Source organism: Rhineura floridana, chromosome 5, assembly GCF_030035675.1.
Source record: "Rhineura floridana isolate rRhiFlo1 chromosome 5, rRhiFlo1.hap2, whole genome shotgun sequence".
NCBI lineage: Eukaryota > Metazoa > Chordata > Lepidosauria > Squamata > Rhineuridae > Rhineura > Rhineura floridana.
Window position 1 is genome coordinate 4969590 of NC_084484.1, and position 22116 is coordinate 4991705.

Below are 22116 nucleotides of genomic sequence, written 5' to 3' on the forward strand. Positions count from 1 at the left end.
TACCTACCTACAGAGTTGTGTCCAGAGAGTAGCATTGGGAGACTGTGTTTTGGGTGACTGTGTTTTGGGCCCATGGTCCTTTTGCTATGGTGTACCTCAGAGTACAATCATGTCCCCAATGCTGTTTGACATATATATGAAATGACTGGGTGTGGTCATTATGAATTTTGAAGCAAAGCATCATTAGTACGCTGATAACACACAGCTCTAGTTCTCCATAATGTCTGAGTTGGGAGAGGCTGTGCATGATCTGAACCATTGTCTGGACTCACTTGTGGACTAGATGAAAGCCAGTAAGCTGAGTCTTAAGCCTGGGAAGACAGAGGTTTTGTGAGTGAGTGGTTCTCTGACATGGGAGACAGGCCAGTTGCCTGCCCTGAATGGAGTTGCACTCCCTCTGAAGCAGCAGACGCATAGTTTGGAGGTACTCTTTGAACCATCACTTGAGGCACAGGTGGCCTCTGTGGCTAGGAGTGTCTTTTATCACCTTTGGCTGGTACATCAGCTATGGTCATTCCTAGACAGGGATAACCTGACCACTGTAGTTCATGTGCTGCCAACCTCAAGACACTGGGGCAGCCCTTGGGTCTGGTCCAGAAGCTTCAGCTAGTGCAGATCGAAACAGACTACTACCAACACATGACACCATGTTCAAAGACCTGCAATGGCTTCCCTTCTGCTACCAAACCAGGTTCAAGTTTTTTGTACTTGCTGGGAAAAACAGAAGGGAGTAGAAAAAGAGGAAGGCCAAACAAGAGATGGATTAATTCCATAAAGGAAGCCACAGACTTGAACTTACAAGATCTGAACAGGGTGGTTCATGACAGACGCTGTTGGAGGTCACTGATTCATAGGGTCGCCGTAAGTCGTAATTGACTTGAAGGCACATAACAACAGCAAGAATAACTTTGGCCAAGGATTACCTTAAGGACCCACCTTACCCTGTACAACCCAAGTTGATCACTGAGATCTTCTGGGGGAGCACCCTTAGTAGTCCCCAATGGGCCAGAAGCATGACTCGCATGGCTGGCTCCAGGCATGCGGGGGCCCTTGGGCATCAGCTTGCCCTGGCCCCCCGGTGGGTGGGTGGGTGTGCACATGCACGTGTGCATGCGGGGGCCCCCAGCCCCCCTACCTGTCTAGTCTTTACCATTGCCCTTAATGAAGATGGCGGCCGCGGTTTCGCTAAGGGGAATGAAGCCTCCGCTGCCATCTTTGTTGATGGCACATGTGCATGCTATGCGCACACATCTCTGCCATCAACTAAGATGGCGGCAGCGGCTTCAGTACCTTAGGGAAGCTGCGGCCGCCATCTTCATTAAGGGCAGTGCTAAAAAGCCAGCTGACAGGTAAGTGGGGGGTGTGGGGGGCACGGATCGCGGAAGGGGAGCGGAGGGCCCCTCAGGGGCTCCTATAGCTCCTGGGCCCTTGGGCCAGTGCCCAACCTGGCCGCCCTTTAGAACCAGCCCTGATGACTCATGTCAGTGGGCCCAAGTCTAGGGAACTTACTCCCACTAGAAGTTAGACAGGCACCATCCCTGTAGAGTTTCACATGCCTGGTTAAAACCATTTTATTTTGGGAGCCCTATGGATCATGAATGCTTATCTAATGTTTTACATTTTCTGATGGTCTTTCAAAAAAGTTTTTTTTTACATTTTGTATATTTTTATCATTGTAAACCATGTTGAGACCGATGCTGAAAAGTGGAATATACATTTAAAAAATAAAATAATAATCAATAAATAGAAAGGGAAGGGTAGGTGGTCAGAGGAAGAAGGTAGTTTGAATGGTGACTTTGTCGAGTTTATGGAAAAGTTTCAAGGCAAGAATCAGAAGAAAGCAGGTGGAAGACTTCGGGGCAATGGCAGAGAATAAATGTTCAGTTTTTGCAGTAGGTAGTTATGGAAGGAGAATTTGAGATTTTAGGTGAGACAGCTATGGAAGAAGAAAAGAGGATAGCAATGGGAAGAAAGGGAGGTGGTCTCCCCAGGAAACAGGGTGTCCTGCCCAAAGTCGAGGGATTCAGACTCAGACTCGGTTGTGGCTTATTCTCTTTTATTAAAGTAATAGATACATCCAAAGCAGTCCACCTCATTAACCTAACTACTCTTTCTAGGAACTTAGCTCTGCTCTAACTAAGGGTGACTTTGCCAAGACATTGACTCAGCAACTGCCTCCCACAAGTCCACTTAAGTAGGCTTGGATCACGCATGCAAACAAAGACTCTGTCTCAGCTCAGTCTGTTGAACTTCCTGCCTCAAGCGCCTCCAAATGTGAGGTGAAGGTGGTTTGATCTCAGCTTCCCTCTCCAATGGAAGGGGGCTGCTAACTGTCAGTTTGGGCGTGGGAAGCTGGGCAGCGCTCGGCTGGGAAATGTCTGAAGTGCAAGGTGGAATCTCTGGTGGTGGCAGCAGCAGCGGCGTATCCAGTTGGAGAGAGTCAGATGGGCCAGGGGGAGCTTCCACAGGGGGGTCAGGAGCTGAGGGGACTAAGTTGTCAAAGATGGGGGCTGGGGTGCCCTGTGAGTCCACCTGACTGTCTGCCCGCTCCCCAGCTTTCCAGTCCAAGTCCTCTGTTTCACCCTTGTCTATCCGCCCCCTCCCTGCGTGGCTCATGACATCATACCCCCATGCCAATTCCCCCCTCACCCTGGGGGCTTGGGCTTGTCTGGATAAGCTTCATGGAACTCTCTCACCAAATCCAGCACGTGGATGTCTGTCACCGCCTCTCAGGATCTTTCCTCCGGACTGAACCCTCTCCAATGAATCAGATATTGCAGCTTTCCTCGACGCCAACAGGAGTCAAGGATCTGCTCCATTTCATACTCCTCTTGACCATCAACCATGACTGATGGGTACGGAGCTTTGGGTGCTCGATGGGGGTCAGGCAGCTTCTCTGGGGTGAGCAAAGATTGGTGAAATACTGGGTGGATATTCAAGGAGGCAGGTAAGTGTAGGCGGAAGGTGACCAGGTTGATTTGTGCTTCTACTTTGAAGGGTCCCAGCCTCTGCGCCTCTAACTTGTGGCAGGGAACCTGCGTTGGCAAATAACAAGTGGAGAGCCACACTTTGTCGTCCACTTGTATTTCAGGTTGGCGATGCTGATCTGCTACTCTTTTGTAGGCAGCTTTAGCCCTGGCTAATTGTTCTTTTAGCAGTTGGTGTGTAGCTTGCAACTCTTGCACAAATTCTACCACCGCTGGGATGGCCGGATTAGAGCTGGGGGTGGCAAAGGCACACGGGTGGTAGCCAAAATTGGCAACGAATGGTGTCTGCCAAGTGGGTGCATATACTGAAGTGTTGTAAGCAAATTCAGTCAGGGGCAGCAAGGACATCCAGTTATCTTGCTGGCAGTTCATCTAACACAGGAGGTACTGCTCCAAAGCGGCATTCTCTTTCTCCATTTGCCCATCTGTCTGGGGGGGGGTGCAGATGACATTCTCAGCTGCTCTGCAACAGCTGCCACAGGAGGGTGTGCCCTGATCCGAGACCAAACTGGTGGGGAGTCTGTGCAGCCGGAGAACGCGTTGAGCAAACAGCTGGGCCGTCTCCCTCACAAAGGGCCGTCTGGCGCAGGGGATGAAATGAGCCATTTTACTGAAGGCATCCAAGATTACCAATACTGATGCTTTTTCCTAAGAAGCAGGCAAGTCCATGATAAAGTCCAGAGTCACCATTCACCATGCTCCTTCAGGTGTGGGGATTGGCTCCAGCAATCCAGCTGGCCGCCCTGGGGCATTTTTAGCTCTCATGTATGTGGGACAGGACTGTCCATATCTTTCCACGTCATGCTTGACCCTTGGCCACCAGAAGTCCTGTGTGACCGCCTGTAAAGTTTTAAACACCCCAAAATGCCCTGCAGTTGGGGAGTCGTGGCATTGACAGAGGACCTTGGCTTTAACCTCTCCTGGTGGCACATAAAGGACTTCATAATGGTAGAGCATCCCCTCCTCTGAGAGAAGCCTGGCGCACTGTCTTGGGAAGGCTGCTCCAGTTCTTGCACCCTCTCCTGAGTGAAAAGGTCTTGCTTTTGAGCACGACGTAGTTCCTCGAACCATGGATCTGGACAGGCGGCCACCACCATTTTCTCCAGTGGTATAATGAAACATAGTGAGAATGGATGTTGGTCTTCTTTATACTCTGGCTTGCGGGATAAAGCATCAGCCCGGCGGTTCTGCACCTGTGGAATGTAGTTAATGCGGAAGTGGAACCTAGCAAAGAACTGGTCCCACCACACTTGCCACTGGTTTTGGGCCGTCTGGAGGCTTTCTAAATTCCAGTGGTCGGTGTACACCTCCACTTCATGCTGAGCTCCCTCCAGGAGGCGCCACCAGGTCTCGAACGCATTGTGGATGGGGAGTAACTCCTTCTCCCAGACTGTGTAGTTTGTTTCCGCACTAATCAACTTTCAAAAGAAGTAAGCGCAGGGTTGTAACCCCCCTTTTGGTCTGGTTGTAATAACACTGCTCTGATGGCTACGTCTGATGCATCACTCTCCATCATAAAAGGGCTTTGGGGGTCTGCATGCTGAAGTATTGGCTCTGAGGAGAACAGCAGCTTTAGATCCTCGAACGCCTGTTGAGCCGCTTTGGTCCCTTGGAAGGGGCCAGGTCCCTTTAGATACTCAGTGAATGGGGTTGTCAAGTCGGAGAAGGCTCCAATCCCAGAAAATGTTACAGGTCTTTCTTGGTTTGGGGTGGGTGCCAGGAGAGCACCCAGCGCACCTTCCCTGGATCCATTTCGACTCCTGTGGGGGTGATATGGTAACCCAGAAAGTCCAGGGTGGTCAAGTGGAAACCACACTTCTCCAGCTTGGCGTATGGGTTATGCTCTCTCAGTATCTGCAACACTGCCGACACATGTGACTCATGCTGCTCTGGGGAGTCAGAGTAAATAAGGATGTCATCTAAATAAACTATCATAAAGTGGTCCAGGTAGTCCTGAAAGATGTCATTCATGAAATTTTTGAAGATAGCTGGAGCATTCAATAGCCCAAATGGCATGACCTGATACTCAAAATGGCCACACTGGGTCTTGAAGGCAGTTTTCCACTCATCCCCCTCTTTGATTTTGACAATTCTTCCTGTGAAGGATAGAAGACTACAAAGGGAAAGGTCTAAGCTTCTTGGAGGGGAGACTGTTGGCAAGAGATGGGCTGCACCTCACGAGGACTGGGAAGAATCTCTTTGGCAGAAGTATGGCAAAACTCATCAAGAGGGCTTTAAATTAAAGCCTCTGGGGGATGGAGATGATAGCTTAAATACCGATCCAAAGACAGCGGGTTGTAAACGCAAGGATTTGAAGGGTACAGGAGACACTGGGAGAGAGAAAGGGATGCACGGCAAAGCTCACGGTATATTAACGGAGGAATCCAATCAGGACAAAACAGACTTCTGGTGTCTATATACCAACACGCGGAGCTTGGGAAACAAGCAAGAGGAGCTTGAAGTCTTAGTGCATCAAGGCAAATATGACTTCATAGGGATAAAGTCCCCCACAACCTTTTGATTAGCAAACTAGTCAAATGCGGACTACATGGAAATACTGTCAGGTGGATTCACAACTGGTTGGAAAACCGTACTCAAAGAGTGGTCATCGGTGGCTCTGCTTTGGACTGGAAGGAGGTCTCGAGTGGAGTGCCACAGGGTTCTGTCCTGGGGCCGATACTCTTCAACATTTTTATCAATGACTTAGACGATGGGGTGGAGGGAAGCCTTATGAAGTTTGCGGATGATACGAAACTGGGAGGGATAGCTAACACAATGGAAGACAGGAATAAAATCCAAAGGGACCTGGATAGACTAGAAAATTGGGCTGAAATTAATAAAACGACATTCAATAAAGACAAATGCAGGATTCTGCATTTAGGCCACAAAAACAAAATGCATGGGTACAGGATGGGAAATACCCGGCTTAGCAGTAGGGAAGCGAGGAACAACAAAAAGGGGGTTTTCAGATATGTTCGAAGCAAGAGAAAGACCAAGGAAATGGTGGGACTGCTGCTCAATGAGGATGGCAAAATGTTGACAGATAACAAGGAAAAGGCAAAACTGCTCAATGCCTATTTTGCCTCCATTTTCTCCCAAAAAGGGAACAGTGTGCAACCTTGCATCGGTAGCAATCTCAGTAAGGGGTTGGGATTGCAGTTCAAGATTGATAAGGAGATAGTCAGGAAATACCTAGTTAACCTAAATGAGTTCAAATCTCCAGGGCCTGATGAACTGCATCCCAGAGTATTGAAGGAACTTGCGGATGTACTCTCGGAACCTCTTGCCATCATCTTTGAGAAATCCTGGAGAACGGGAGAGGTGCCAGAGGATTGGAGACGGGCAAACGTCATTCCGCTCTGTAAAAGGGGTAAAAAAGAAGATCCAGGGAATTACAGGCCGGTCAGTCTGACTTCAATACCGGGAAAGATATTAGAACAGATAATAAAAGAGTCCATTGGCAACTATGTAGATGACAATGCTGTGATTAGTAGGAGCCAGCATGGGTTTGTCAAGAAAAAATCCTGTCAAACTAATCTCATCTCTTTTTTTGATCGGGTCACTAGCTTAGTAGATGGTAGAAATGCTGTAGATGTCATCTATCTAGATTTCAGCAAAGCGTTTGACAAAGTCCCCCACGACCTTTTGATTAGCAAACTGGTCAAATGCGGACTACATGGAAATACTGTCAGGTGGATTCAGAACTGGTTGGAAAACCATACTCAAAGAGTGGTCGTCGGTGGCTCTGCTTCGGACTGGAAGGAGGTCTCGAGTGGAGTGCCACAGGGTTCTGTCCTGGGGCTGATACTCTTCAACATTTTTATCAATGACTTAGATGACGGGGTGGAGGGAAGCCTTATGAAGTTTGCGGATGATACGAAACTGGGAGGGATAGCTAACACAATGGAAGACAGGAATAAAATCCAAAGAGACCTGGATAGACTAGAAAATTGGGCTGAAATTAATAAAATGACATTCAATAAAGACAAATGCAAGATTCTGCATTTAGGCCACAAAAACAAAATGCACGGGTACAGGATGGGAAATACCCGGCTTAGCAGTAGTGCGTGTAAGAAGGACCTTGGAATTGTAGTGGATTGCAAGTTGAACATGACCCAGCAGTGTGATGCTGCGGCAAAAAATGCAAATGCGGTTTTGGGCTGCATAAACAGAGCTATAGTTTCCAGGTCGAGGGAAGTAATAGTCCCACTATATTCTGCATTAGTCAGGCCTCATCTGGAATACTGCGTTCAGTTCTGGGCACCTCATTTTAAGAAAGGTATAAACAAGTTGGAGCGGGTTCAGAAGAGGGTGACGAGGATGATAGCCGGTATGGAGAACAAGTCTTATGAGGAAAGGTTGAAGGAAGTTGGGATGTTCAGTCTGGTGAAGAGAAGGCTGAGGGGTGACATGATTGCACTCTTTAAGTACCTGAAGGTCTGTCACATAGAGGAGGGTACAGATTTGTTCTCTGCTGCCCCAGAGGGTAGGACTAGGTCTAATGGTTTTAAGTTGCAGGAGCGTAGATTCAGATTGGACATTAGAAGGAACTTCTTGACAGTAAGGGCAGTTCGACAATGGAACTGACTGCCTAGGGAGGTGGTGGGATCCCCTTCGCTGGATGTCTTCAAGCAGAGGCTGGACAGCTATCTGCGGGAGATGCTCTAGCTGTGGATTTCCTGCTGTGAGCAGGGGGTTGGACTCGATGGCCTACAAGGCCCCTTCCAACTCTATGATTCTGTGATTCTATTCTATGATTCTAAGGTTGTAAGCTCTGTGTAGGTCTAGCTTGGTATAGATTTTGGCTGTACACAGATGCTCCAGCATCTCATTGATGAGAGGCAAGGGGTAGCTGTTGGGGATGGTGATCTTGTTAAGCTCCCTGTAGTCATGACAAAGGCACAGCTCCCCACTTTACTTCTTGTCAAACAGCAGCGGGGCTCTGGCGAGCGACTTGGACGGGTTGAATAAACCCTCTCTGCAGGTTGGTGTCCAGGAACGCCCTGAGTGCCACCAGCTCTGGCTCTGACAGGGAATAAATGCACCCCAAGGGGATGCTAGCCCCTAGGACCAAGTCTTCAGTGCAGTTGCAAGAACGATGGGGGGGCAGCTGGTTGGCTTCTTTTTTTTATCAAAAACATCCTGAAAGTCTTTGTATTTGTTAGGCAGGTGGTCTCCTTGGGCAGGGATGTGGCAGCCAGCATTGCTGGGACGGTCATCTCTGGAGGCTGGCAATGCCACTCACAGTAATCTGATTGGGTCACCTTGGCCTTTCCCCAAGAGATGACAGCATCGTGCTGGGCCAGCCAGGTCATTCCCAGTACCACCAGGAATCAAGGCAAATCAGCTAGACAGAACAACATCCTTTCCCCATGTCCCGATATCTCCACCCTCAATTCTGCTGTGGCTTGAGTTACCACCCCAGCGTCAGGGGCCACCCATCAATAGTTTCCATGGACAGCCATGTCTTGAGCTTGCTGCTTGGCAGGCTGTGCCTTTTGACGAAGCTCAAGTCCATAAAGTTGCTGGATGCGCCTGAGTCTATCATGGCAAACACCTGAACATTTTGCCCCATGGGTAAGCCTAGGTGGACTGGCAAATGTAGACCAGACTTCGGTGGGAGAGGCTTAGCTTGAGGTTGCTGACTAAAGGTCGGTCCCAGCTTGTGGACCTCTACAAGAGTTGGGATTTGATGTTTTCCTGCACTGGGGCCTTTTCCGACTTAGAGGGGCACGTCTTAGCCAGGTGCCCTGCTTTCCCACAATATAAACACAGTCCCTCTTTCCAATGCTTCTCTTTCTCTGCCTCCGTCAGGCACAGTCGTGCCCCCTATCTGCATGGGCTCCACCCCTGGTGGCATCGAGATTCCCATGCCGGGGGAGATGTGGATGCAGGGAAGTGGTAAAGGAGGCAAGGATTGAGTCATCTCAGCTTTGCATTCCTGGCAATGACCTTCAAGCCGGCTGTCTATCTGCAGGCACAAATGGGCCTGCTCTGGGAAAGGACTTGGCTGTGGGGCTCGCATCAACTTGTCCAAGATCTCCACGCTGAGCCCATTGGGGTACAAATACATTAAACCAAAATAATTAAAATCCATTTTCTGGGCAAGGTTATGAAAGGTTTTAGTGTAAGTCCCAACAGAGTTCTTCCCCTAGCTCAGGTTTCCCAGTTGGCGGGACACAGTTTCTTTCCACTGGTGTCTCGAAAGATCTTGGCCATGGCATCAACAAAGGTGGTATACTGGGACAAGACGGGGTTGTTTCAGAGCAACAATGGGGTAGCCTACTGGGCAGCCTCTCCTTCTAAGAGACTGATGATGAATGCCACCTTCACGTTATCATTAGGGAATTCTGATTGCCACACTTGTATGTAAAGCTCGCAGTGGGCTATGAATGTGGTGAATTGCTCTACTTTTCCACTGTAGCAGGCAGGCATTCCCACTTGACTTGGGGGGCGGGCACAGGTGGGACAGGTCCCTGTCCTTGCTGTGTGGGAATCACCTGAGTCACCAGTTGAGTCATTTGGAGGCACAAGGTATGTTTTTTGGTTCTTAGAGACTGAGTCTCAGTTCAGAGGCTCTGAACTTCGGTTATTAGAGTTTCAACGACTCTCTGTAGGACCTCCCTGGCTCCACCGCTTGCTTCCATCCCTTTCATGGGGGCATCAGTTGGAGGAGGTTGTGGCTGAGTCAAACTGTCCTGCCCAAAGTCAAGGGATTCAGAGTCAGACTCAGCTGTGGCTTTTTCTCTTGTTATTAAAATAATAGATACATCCAAAGCAGTCCGCCTCATTAACCGAGCTACTCTTTCTAGGAACTCACCTCTGCTCTAGCTCTAAGTAAGTGTGACTTTGCAACTCTAACACGTTGACTCAGCAACTGGGTCCCCCCACCCCAAGTCCCCTTAAGTAGGCTTGGATTGTGCCCACAAACGAAGACTCCACCTCAGCTCAGTCTGTTGAACTTCCCACCTCAAGTGCCTCCAAATGGCGGGTGACAGTGGTTTGATCTCAGCTTTCCCCTCCAACAGAGGGGGTCTGCTGGCTGTCAGTTCAGGCATGGGAGTCTGAGAAATGTCTGGTAGTGGCGGTGGCAGTGTGTCCAGTTGGAGAGTGTCAGATGGGCCAGGGGGAGCTTCCATAGGGGGGTCAGTAGCTGAGGGGGCTGAGCTGTCAAAGATGGGGGCTGGGGCACCCTGTGAGTCCACCCTGCTGTCTGCCCCCTCCCCAGTTTCCCAGTCCAAGTCCTCATCTTCTGTTTTGCCCTTATCTATCTGCCCCCTCCCTACTTGGCTCAGGACACAGGGACCTGACTGAGCTGGAAAACAGAAGAGAAGGGAAAGGGAGGAAGTTTGGGCAGGGACTTGCCAGGGAAGAGGAAGTGGAGATTTAGTACATGTGCTTGTTATGTGAGGCTGAGGTTCAGTGTGGTATATGCGAGGGTACCTCTTCAGCAATAGAAAGGGACAGAGAAAGGAAGAAGAGAGTGGGGAGAGAATTCCTGGGCAGAGCAATGGGATTTATTTGGTATCCAAAAGAGTCTTAGTTGATATGGTGAAAAACATCACCTTTCGTGCTCAAGTTGAAGACAAAGGCTCGTGTCCTATGCTGCAGGTCTGCTAGCGTGAGGGAATTCCATGTATGAAAGGAACTTTCTCTTACTCTTCAGTCCCTTCCAACCCAGCTCCAGAGGGTTGGGAGAATCCCGCTGGTGCAGCATTGGATACAACCCAACAACTACAAATCCTGTCTTCCTGGCAGTGATCGGGTGTTAATGTTTTTAAATGGTGCTAGTCAAGAAGAATTTGTCCTAAATCTCTGAGAAATGGCTTCTAAAAATGCATCTTTATTTTGCTTTCCAGGTGAGTAGGAAAAAAAGATTAATATGTATTTTGGACCCTTCTGGTGGGAGCCTCAGGCCATTGAAACTATTTGGTTAATAACTGGGAGTAGGGTAAGGACAGGAGGAGTGACATTTTAGGTGGTCATATCTTGGCTTAACACTTTCAGAAGGAGTTTTATGCTCTTTTGTTTACTTTAAATTTACAAATGATAAAGGAGGATAGCAGAGATTTACAGTGAAGGAGGATAGCAATCAATGGATTTATCAGAAGGTGTTGCTACTAAGCTTGCTTCAACGTGCATGCCTGGGATCCTGTAATGGAGGTGTAACTCTTTATAAGATTTTACCCTGCCTTTATATGTCAGAGTTCTTTATTCAGGGTCTCTGGAGAGACTCACAGCAAAGGACTTATGCAGAGGTAAATAACATAAAACTCTCAAACACAGAACCATAACTGCATTCTGTTTTAACTATATGTACACAAATATATAAGGATTTTATTAAAATGACATGATTTACATAAATGATGCAAAACAATACAAAAATGTACCATCCTCCCAAAGGTCTGTCTTCTGAATGTTAACAGGGCCCTCCACAAATTTCTAGACCTGCAGGAAAATACTATTCCCTTCTCTAGCGTATTTATTTCTATATCTTCTTTCCAGTATGTGGAATAACTTGGAGGGATATTAAGTGGACTAGGACCTGGGAAATCTGGGTTAAAATCACCTCTCAGCTGAAATTTACTGTGTAACCTTGGGCCAGTCACTCTCTCTCAGGCGAACCTACCTCACAAGATTGTTGTGAGGATAACAGAGAAATTGAGACCCATGAATGCCACCTTAAGCTCCTTGGAGGAAAGATGGAATAGATATAAACACAATACTGATAAATAAGGAATTATCAAAATAAAAACTCTATCTCCAGCTTGCCTGTACCTGATTTTGAATTGGGGGAAGGTGTGTGTGAGAGAGGGGGGCAGGTTTAGAATCATGAAAAAAAACACATCCAGGACACAACCAGTATATTTAGGCCTACAAATGTTGGACTTTACATGTAGATCCTTGGCAGATCCAATGTGTGGCTTGCCTAGGTGGGGTGTATGGGCAGGGTGCAATCCATATAGGCTCTGCACACTGAGTTTTCATCTGAACCATCCTACATTGCTTTATAGTCTTTTTATCCTCACAACAAACCTATTTTACAACCCTGTAAAGTAAATCCTAGTGCAATTTTGCAAAATAACAAAAAGAACAGTACTAGCACCTTCAAGACTAACGAATTTATTATGGCATAAACTGTCTTGGGCTAGAGTCTGCTTCACAAGATGCATCATTCTTGGTAATCCATGAATTTTATGCAATAATACATTTTCTAGCCTTCAAAATGCTACTGGACTATTATTTCACTTATGGTGTAAGCCATGGCTAGTGTTGGTAGGCTGGCTATTAGCCTATAAGCCTATAAACTGGAGAGATACTCCATCCAAACATGACCTATATTGTTTCATTTCTGTGGTAAACCATGGCTTGTTACCTACCCCTTTGACTGAAACTCTACCAGGGCAATATATCCAGTCCTATGCAATGAGCCTGTGGAAGAGAGGAAGAATTTTAAATGACACCTTCAGATCTTGCTGGTGCCCCCCCCTCTCTTGTTATATTCCTTCAAATCAATTATGACTTACGGCGACTCTATGAATCAGCAACCTCCAGTAGCATCTGTTATAGCAAAGTGGGGAGGAGAGCCTGTCTGGGAGTCCAGAGTCTGTGAGTTCAAATCCCCACTCATGTTTCCTGGGTGTCAAGGGCCAGTTAAAAATCAGCCCCACAGTGAATGGCTCAGGGGTTACATGCCCTGCCACCTGTGCAGCCGTGGGCAAGCTGCATAGTCCCAAGGAGACCAGTTGCCCCCCAGGTGGCAGTTGCAGACCAGGAAGGGGCTGGCTTGTACAGCTGTGGCAAGCTAAGTAGGCCCTAGCCAGCTGGGGAGGACTAGCCTCAGAGGAAGGCAATGGTAAACCCCTTCTGAATACCGCTTACTGTAATCCCTATTCATAGGGTAGCCATAAGTCGGGATCGACTTGAAGGCAGTTCATTTCCATTTCATTTTCAGATCTTGTAAGCTCAGGTCTGTGGCTTCCTTTGTGGAATCAATCTATCTCTTGTTTGGTCTTCCTCTTTTTCTATGCCCTTCTGTTTTTACCAGCATTATTGTCTTTTCTAGTGAATCATGTCTTCTCATTATGTGTCCAAAGTATTATAACAAATTAGTTGATCTTTCTCGTACCCGCTTTTTTCACTGTCTAACTTTCACATCCATACACAGAGATCCGGAATACCATGGTCTGAATGATCCTGACTTTAGTGTTCAGTGATACATCTTTTCATTTGAGGACTTTTTCTAGTTCTGTCATAGCTGCCCTCCCCAGTCATAGCCTTCTTCTGATTTCTTGACTATTGGCTCCATTTTGGTTAATGACTGTGCCAAGATATTGATAATTTTTGAGAAGTTAAATGTCCTCATTGTCAACTTTAAAGTTACATAAATCTGTTGCCATTACTTTAGTCTCTCTCTCTATAATATACAGCCACAAGAGTGGCTGTGTACTATAGCCAGCATGGCTTTTCACATTCCGCAATTTTAACTTGAAAATACCCCCACGCCATACTGCTGCTTCCCATAGGCTCATTTCAAAACAAAACCTTACAAAACTTATAGTCCTGAACTCAGAAACGCTTGCTTAACAACCCAGTAAATTTTCATGGTGATACACAAAACAGTCAGCCAGAATCGAGAGTTCAAACTGTAAAAAGAGAGAGAAAAAACCCAGACCTCATTGGACTTCTGTCAGAGTTCTCATAATCTGTTGAAATTAATTAAAAGTCAGCCATGTTCACAGAGTACCTGTAATCCTATTCCTGACCTTGCCGCATACTCTGACCTTCATCTTCTGCAATTTAAAAGTTAAAAAAAAATGTATGGATGATTTTTAATTAATTTAAGAAATTTAGCATTGGAGTCAATGATAACATCGGGCATGCTCAGTAAGAACCAATTGTCAGTGTTCTAAAAGCCAGACTCACAGCTGCTTGGCTGTGACCACACCCAGATCAGAGCTTTATTTCACTTGAGACAGTCCTGGCTTGCCCCAAAGAATCCTGGGAAGTGTAGTGTGTAAAGGGTGCTTAGAGTAGTTAGGAGCAGGGCCGGCTCCAGGAATGCCGGGGCCCTTGGGCATCAGCTTACCCTGGGCCCCTGGCGTGTGTGTGCGTACACATGTGTGCACGCATGCCCACAACCCCCCCACACCCCCACCTACCAGTCTGCTGTCTTTTAACATTGCCCTTAACGAAAATAGCGGCCGCAGTTTCCCTAAGGAGATGAATCCTCTGCCACCATCTTTGTTGATGGCACGCGTGCCTGCTATGCACACGCATCTCTACCATCAACTAAGATGGCGGCAGGGGCTTCAGTACCTTAGGGAAACTGTGGCCACCATCTTTGTTAAGGGCAATGGTAAAAGACAGCAGACAGGTAGGTGGGGTTGCATGGGGTGTGTGGGGGCTGCAGATCGCAGGAGGGGAGTGGAGGGGTGGCTGAGGGGGCCCCTGTAGCTCCAGGGGCCATCGGGTCAGTGCCCCACGTTGCTGCCCTTTAGAACTGGCCCTGGTTAGGAGAATCCTATTCCCCTGACATAACTCCAATGGCCAAAGTGCTGTGATTGAAGCTCTGTGAGGGGAATAGGGCATCTCCTAGCACTGTTCACTAAATACACTTCCCCAGATTCTTTGGGGGAAGCCATGACTGTCTAAAGTGAAATAAATGTCTGGTGTGGATGTGGCCAGGGACAGCTTGGGTTTAAATTTGGGTGGAATGTGCCTGCTGTAGAATAAAAGGGTGGGGGAAAGCTGAAAAACAATGATACTGTGATACTCTGCCCTTCCTCCTCCCCTCCCTCCTCTTCCCCTACCCCTGCCCTTCCTCCTCCTTCCCTCTCCATCCCTCATGGTCATTTTCACCTATTCTAAGCATTGCACGGGAGTAAATCCCATTGAACTCAATAAGCATGCAAACCATCAAACCATTCTCAGCAAACTTGCACAAAATCCCATTTCTTATCTCCCAGATTAAAAAGCAGAGAAATAGGCAAAAAAACCCACCCTTCTTAAACCTTGTTTAAGAATGCACCTATAGCCAACAGATATTTCTATCAAACTTTAAAAATCAGGGAAATTGGGCAGCTATAGTGAATGCACCAGGGGAGCAGGAGACTTGAACTCCTCTCTGGGATTTTGGACTGCCCTACAAATTTGTAAAAATGCAAACACAATTTGGGTTGGTCTTTCACAGTCCAATCCACTTCCTGTGTAGCTTGGAAGAATTTGGTAACGTGTGCCCAATTTCTCTGCTTTTTAAAGTTTGATAGAAATATCCCCCTCTAGGATGCACACCTTAATGTGGTGAGGGAGTTTGAGAGTGTTGAAGAAGCTGAGAGCAATGCCATCAGGAGTCGAGACCAAGAGCAGGGGCACCCGAGGCGGAATTGTCAAAGCTGAAATACCAGACTAAGATGCATCCAAAGTCAGAGACATTATTATGGAAGAATACAAAAAGACAATACCTCTAGTTAAAAGGGGAGAAAGACCTCAGTGGATAACTGGAGAAACTCTTAAAATGGTTAAACAAAGAAGGAAAGCAAAAGCAAAAGGAGATAGAAACACGGTTAGAACCCTATAAAAGAGAGGCAAGGATGACAGATTCATTCATGGAGGAACTGTAAATGAAGAACCAGAAATATTAGAATGTGAGGTAGAAGCTGCTCTTAAAATTCTTGGAAGAATTTTTTTTTTATTTTTTTATTTTTTATTTTTTTATTTTTTTTTATTTTTATTTTTTTATTTATTTATTTATTTATTTATTTATTTATTTATTTATTTTATTTTTTTTTACTTTTTTGTTGGTGTGTTGATGCAATTTGAGATGAATGGGTGCCTGATTATATGAATGTATGTCTGAGTGAGTGTGTATGTTTATATGCTGTATATATGGCTGTATATATAGCTGTTTTTATACGTTTAATTGTTGTATATTTTAGTTGTATTATGTGCTTCGGAGAGAGTTTTATCCATCAGGCGGGGAGACTTGAGGGGGCCCCAATTGCCGTAGTGACGGGCAAAGGAAGGTATGGCGCTGTGAGAAGGACGTGCCAGGTAAGGGGAACGCGGTCCAGACATGTTGTGGCTGTGCCTTGTTCCGGTCCTTCCCACACCCGCAAGGTCGTTGGTAGTCCTATCAGCCAACTCTCAGATCTCCAGTTGCTGTTATTAAATGCCAGATCGGTATATAATAAAACCTCCCTCGTCCACGATTTGATTGTGGATGAGGCAGCCGATCTGGCATGTATAACCGAGACCTGGGTGGGTGAGCAGGGAGGAGTTGGTCTCTCTCAGCTCTGCCCACCGGGGTACTTGGTTCAGCATCATGGTAGATCTGAGGGTCGGGGAGGTGGGGTTGCTGTCGTCTATAAGAGTTCCATCTCACTCACCAAGCACCATGTTCATTCAGTTACTGGCCTGGAGTGTTTGCACCTTGTGTTGGGCCAGAGGGACAGGCTGGGAATCCTTTTGGTGTACCGCCCACCTTGCTGCCCAATGGCTTCCCTAACTGAGCTGGCGGAAGTGGTCTCGGATATATTGTTGAGGTCCCCCAGACTAATAGTACTGGGGGATTTTAACATTCATGCCGAGACCACTTTGTCTGGCGCGGCTCAGGACTTCATGGCTTCCATGACAGCCATGGGGCTGTCTCAATATGTTAGTGGTCCAACACATGTATCGGGGCACACTCTAGACCTTGTTTTTGCTACTGAGCATGGGGAAAGTGATCTGGATGTGGGGAGTTTTACAACACTCCCTTTGTCATGGACAGACCACTGCTTGCTGAAGTTTAGACTTTCAGTAACCTCTTCCCTCTGCAAGGGTGGGGGACTTATTAAAATGGTCCGCCCCCGGAGACTAATGGATCCTGAAGGTTTTCAAAGGGCTCTGGGGGATTTTCCGGCTGATAGGACTGGCGCTCCTGCTGAAGCCGTGGTCGCTCTGTGGAATACGGAGATGACCCGGGCTGTAAACACGATCGCTCCTGCATGCCCTCTCCTGTGTAGAGCTCATACAGCTCCATGGTATACTCCGGAGCTGAGAGCGATGAAGCAAGATAGGAGGAGGCTTGAGCGGAAATGGAGACGAACTCCCGACGGATACAATTATGCACTGGTTAGTGCTTCGACTAAGCTCTATGTAGGAGCAGTGAAGGCAGCTAAAAAACATCATTTTGCTGCCACTATTAAATCATCTCTTTGCCGCCCAGCGGAGCTCTTTCGAGTTGTCCGGGGGCTTCTCCATTCAAACCCTCCGGACACGGTGGAATCATCGGAGGCCCGCTGTAATCAGTTTGCCGATCACTTCCAGAATAAGATCTCATGTATCCGCCAGGACCTAGACTCTCAAGTTATAGCAGTAGATCCTAGTGAGATGTCCGGAGCACAGTGTTGTCCTGTTTTGTTGGATGAGCTTCAGTTGGTTCAACTCGAGGACGTGGACAAGGTGCTTGGACAGGTACGTGCAACCACTTCGGTACTGGATCCTTGCCCCTCCTGGCTGATAAAAACTAGTAGGAATGGAACAGGTAGCTGGGCCAAGGAAGTGATAAATGCCTCTTTACGAGAGGGAGTGGTCCCAGGCTGTCTGAAAGAGGCAGTGGTGAGACCACTCCTGAAAAAGCCTTCCTTGGACCCAGACAATTTTAACAGCTACAGGCCAGTGGCGAATGTTCCATTCCTGGGCAAGGTCTTGGAACGGGTGGTTGCTGGCCAGCTCCAGGCGCTATTGGATGAAACTGATTATCTAGATCCATTTCAATCGGGTTTTAGGCCCGGTTTTGGCACTGAGACAGCCTTGGTCGCCCTGTACGATGACCTATGTCGGGAAAAAGACAGAGGGAGTGTAACTCTGTTGATTCTCCTTGATCTCTCAGCGGCTTTTGATACCATCGACCATGGTATCCTTCTGGAGAGGCTCGCGGAGTTGGGAGTTGGAGGTACTGCTTGGCAGTGGTTCCGCTCCTACTTGGCGGGTCGTCTCCAGAAGGTAGTGCTTGGGGAACATTGCTCGACACCGCGGGCTCTCCAATATGGGGTCCCGCAGGGGTCAGTTTTGTCCCCCCTGCTTTTTAATATCTACATGAAGCCGTTGGGAGAGGTCATCAGGAGTTTTGGAGTGCGTTGTCATCAGTATGCTGATGACACGCAGCTCTACTTCTCCTTTTCATCTTCTTCAGGTGAGGCTGTCGATTTGCTGAACCGTTGCCTGGCCTCGACAATGGACTGGATGAGAGTTAACAAACTGAAGCTCAATCCAGACAAGACTGAGATGCTGTTGGTGGACGGGTTCTCTGATCGGATGGTGGATATATACCCTGTCCTGGACGGGGTTACACTCCCCCTAAAGGACCGGGTTCGTAGTCTGGGAGTCTTTTTAGACTCTTCCCTCTCACTTGAGGCTCAAGTAGCCTCGGTGGTTAGGAATGCGTTTTACCAACTTCGGTTGGTAGCCCAGCTACGTCCCTATTTGAGTAAAGAGGACCTTACATCAGTGGTACATGCTCTGGTAACCTCACGTTTGGATTACTGTAATGCGCTTTACGTAGGGCTACCTTTGAAGACAGTTCGGAAGCTACAACTAGTGCAAAATGCGGCGGCCAGATTGCTGACAAGGACCAAGCGGTCCGAGCATATAACACCTGTTCTGGCCAGCTTGCACTGGTTGCCAATATGTTTCCGGGCTAGATTCAAAGTGTTGGTATTAACCTATAAAGCCTTATACGGTGCGGGACCACGATACCTTGCGGAACGCCTCTTCCGATATGAACCGGCCCGTGCACTACGTTCTGCTACGAAGGCCCTCCTCCGGGTTCCAACTCACAGGGAGGCCCGGAGGGTGATGACAAGATCTAGGGCCTTCTCAGTGGTGGCCCCCAAACTATGGAACAGTCTCCCTGAGGAAGTACGCCTGGCGCCGACTCTGCTCTCCTTCCGGCGCCAGGTCAAAACCTTCCTATTCTCTGAAGCATTTTAAGTTACACTGATTTAATTTTAAAAATGTTTATTGTGTTGGATTGTTGCTTGTATTTTAGTATTGTTTTGTTATTTATTGTATTTTTATGCTGTTTTATGTTCACCGCCCAGAGAGCTATTGCTAGTCGGGCGGTATATAAATTTAATAAATAAATAAATAAAATAAATATAAGAAACAAATCACCAGGAACAGATAGCATACCAATAGAGTTGCTACAAGCTACTGAGACTGAATCTGTCCAAATTTTGACAAAAATTTGTCAAGAAATATGGAAAACTAAACAATGGCCCACAGACTGGAAGCATTCAATATACATCCCAATTCCAAAGAAAGGGGATCCCAGGGAATGCAGTAATTATCAAATTATTGCCTTAATATCCCATGCAAGTAAAGTAATGCTCAAGATTCTACAACAAAGGCTCTTACCATATATGGAGCAAGACATGCCAGATGTCCAAGCTGGATTTAGAAAGGGAAGAGGCACCAGAGAGCAACGGAGCAAGGAACGGAGCCAGGAATTTCAGAAGAAAATCACCCTGTGCTTTATAGATTACAGCAAAGCCTTTGCCTGTGTAGATCAGGAAAAACTATGGATTGCTTTAAAAGAAATGGGGGTGCCACAACATCTGATTGTCCTGATGTGCAACATGATCACTGGACAAGAGGCTACTGTAAGGACAGAATATGGAGAAACCGATTGGTTCCCCATCGGAAAGGATGTGAGACAGGGGTGTATTTTATCACCCTATTTGTTTAATCTATATGCAGATCATAGGAAAGCGGGATTGGACCAAGATGAAGGAGGTGTGAAAACTGGAGGCAGAAATATTTAAGATGTGCAGACGATACCATACTACTAGCAGAAACCAGTAATGTTTTGAAACAAATGCTGATGAAAGTTAAAGAGGAAAGTACAAAAGCAGGACTACAGCTGAACATCAAAAAGACTAAAGTGATGACAACAGATTTATATAACTTTAAAGTTGACAAGGAGGTCATTGAACTTGTCAAGGATTATCAATACCTCGGCACAGTCATTAACCAAAATGGAGACAATAGTCAAGAAATCAGAAGAAGGCTAGGACTGGGGAGTGCACGTATGAGAGAACTAGAAAAACTCCTCAAATGCAAAAATGTATCACTGAACACTAAAGTCAGGATCATTCAGACCATGGTATTCCCAATCTCTGTATTGATGTGAAAGTTGGTCAGTTAAAAAAGCAGGTAAGAGAAAGATCAACTCATTTGAAATGTGGTGTTGGAGGAGAGCTTTGCACATACCATGGACTGCGAAAAAGACAAATAATTGGATGTTAGAACAAATAAAACCAGAACTATCACTAGAAGCTAAAATGATTTAAAATATATCAAAATAAACCATCTTTAAAAATATTTTTTTTCAATTAATTTTTATTCCAATTTTCAAAACCAAAACAATACAAAAAGAAAACAACACAAATCAATAACTAGTACAATACAAAAAGAAATATATATGTATATATATAAAAAAGAAAAAATATTGACTTCCGATTTGTCATAGTTCAGCTATAAATCTATAATATATAACAAACCTATCTCTTAATAGATTATAAAATCACCTTCCTCCAACGGTTATCTTAGTTGGTTTCAAATCTCATTAACATCATATCATTTTAATCTTCCACAAAAAGTCAAAGAGAAGTTTCCAATCCTTGAGATATATGTCAATCAATTTTTTTTTCTAAATAAACATGCCAATTAATCCAACTCATCAAATCTACTAAGTCCAGTAATTTTAAATTGCTCTTCTGTCATTATCCATATTGGGTCCATCTTCCATCTTCCATCTTTACGCACCCAAAAATCTTGCTGTCATAGTCATATAATAAAAGTCTGATAGGAATTTCCTCCATCACAGATATTTTCTTGCCATCAAATCCAAACGTATCACTGAAGTATTGTTGCAAAGCCGCATCTCTGTTCCTCTTTTCCACATGATACACTAGTACATCTCTTGAAGGTTTTTCCATTGACACAAAACAGGGATTAATTCTGTTAACTTTCTCCATTTCAAGTTCCATCAAATCCTTCCAGTCCAAGAATTTTTTTGAACCGATAATATCTTTATCTCCAATCTCTTCAATTCCTTCAGGGACAGCGCTGAATTCCAAACTGTAATATTTGTCTCCAGGATCCATCACAGCCAGGAAATCCAAATCTTTTTTCATATCCATAATTAAGCCAATCTCCATAGTTTGAACCTTGCCTTTAATTTCTCTTTCATCCTTTTTTTGTTTTCCAGATTTTGTTTTCCAAAGCTTTAAAAACATCTTTTTAAAAAAATGTTTAAAAACATATTAAAAAGCAATTCCAACAGAGGCACAGACTGGGATAAGTTCTGTACTTAAAAGGCTTGTTGAAAGAGGAAGGTCTTCAATAGGAGTCTAAACGAAAACAGAGATGGCACCTGTCTAATATTTAAGGGGAGGGAATTCCAAAGGGTAGGTGCTACTACACTAAAGGTCCGTTTCCTATGTTGTGCAGAACGGACTCCTGATAAGATGGTATCTGCAAGAGGCCCTCACCTGCAGAGTGCAGTGATTGACTGGGTATATAAGGGATAAGATGGTCTTTCAGGTATCCTGGTCCCAAGCTATATAGGGCTTTGTACACCAAAACCAGAACCTTTAACTTAGGCTGGTAGCTAATAGGTAGCTGGTGCAATTCTTTCAGCAGCAGGTTGACATGTTGGCAATAGCCTGCCCCAGTGAGCAGTCTTGCCACCGCATTTTGCACCAGCTGCAGCTTCTGGACCAACTTCAAGGGCAGCCCCACATAGAGTGCATTATAGTAATCTAGCCTGGAGGTTACCAGTGCATGAACAACTGTGGTCAGGCTATCCCTGTCCAGAAACAGCCGTAGCTGTCATACCAGACGCAGTTGGTAAAAGGCGCTCCTAGCCACTGAGGTCACCTGGGCCTCCAGGGACAAAAATGAATCCAGGATCACCCCCAGACTACAGACCTGCTCTTTCAGATGGAGTACAGCCCCATCCAGAGTAGGCAACTGACCAATTATCCAAACTCAGGAACCACCAGCCCACAGCATCTCTGTCTTGCTAGGATTCAGACTCAGTTTATTAGCCCTCATCCAGCCCACCACTGATATTTGGTCA

General features: G+C 46.3%; 1 protein-coding gene across 9 annotated transcripts in view; it reads left to right on the forward strand.

Moving 5' to 3' along the window:
* Positions 1-22116, forward strand: part of ENOX1 (ecto-NOX disulfide-thiol exchanger 1) — a 611398-nt gene that overhangs the window by 182396 nt on the left and 406886 nt on the right. The gene's annotated exons all lie outside the window — the stretch shown is intronic.